Source organism: Lactuca serriola, chromosome 4 (genome assembly GCF_051521515.1).
Source record: "Lactuca serriola cultivar US96UC23 chromosome 4, Lser_US96UC23_V15, whole genome shotgun sequence".
NCBI classification, from domain to species: domain Eukaryota; kingdom Viridiplantae; phylum Streptophyta; class Magnoliopsida; order Asterales; family Asteraceae; genus Lactuca; species Lactuca serriola.
The window spans coordinates 198,334,329-198,335,209 of NC_136411.1; positions in this window are offsets into that span (position 1 = coordinate 198,334,329).

Genomic DNA, 881 nt, shown 5'->3' on the forward strand with positions numbered 1-881 from the left:
TATTGTGAGTCGTATAACCTTGCTTGATATGACTAGTGACCTCTACGACATTCTTCAGGCATCAGACAGTATGATATTTGTCACCACAGGCATGCCTGCCTAACTGTAGCTAGCAGTTTAGGTGTGGGATTGTCAGTCCCGAATATATCTATTCATAAATCTCATGTTCTCCCTCTAGGAGACTCTGGTTACACTAATGATAGGTGTATGAACTCACTGATGATTGCATGTATGTGTCGGACAACGAGACTGGAATTGAGAACCCTCGAGTTGTATGCGAAGTTAACGAAATCCTATCAATAATTAAACACATATTTGTATCTAAAAGTAGCAATTCCATTAGATAAAGTACTAGAAAAACACTTGCTTTCAGTTAAGGAATGTTAGCGAGGCTCGATCGAAGTGGAAAAGTGGTTTTGCAGCCAAGATTCACGGTTTAGGGTTGATTACTACCGAGATGGGACTACAGTCATGAACTGTTCTCGTCCGTGAACTATTCTCGGCCGTGAATAGTTTATTGGATTTGAAGGGTTTACGGTATTTGAAGATTTGAAGGGTTCACAGTTTGTTCTTGGTGAAATATGAAGATTTGAAGCGTTCTTGGTCATGAACTCAAGAACAACAACGTTTAATCAACGAATAAAGTTGGTGTTTGATGCTTCAAAATGTGTTTTGAGGTGGATGGAGTGACAGATGAAGAGAAAACTTGAGAAATCTTAGGGTTTTTGGGGGAGGGGTTTTAGAGAGAGAAGGGTGTTTGCTGCCAGAAAAGGGTAAATGAAGCTAGGATTCATGTATATATAGGCTGGGGGGTATGGTAGGTGGTGGGGTCAAGCCGTGAATGAGTTGCAGGCCGTGATCGGGTTTATGTCCGTGATCGG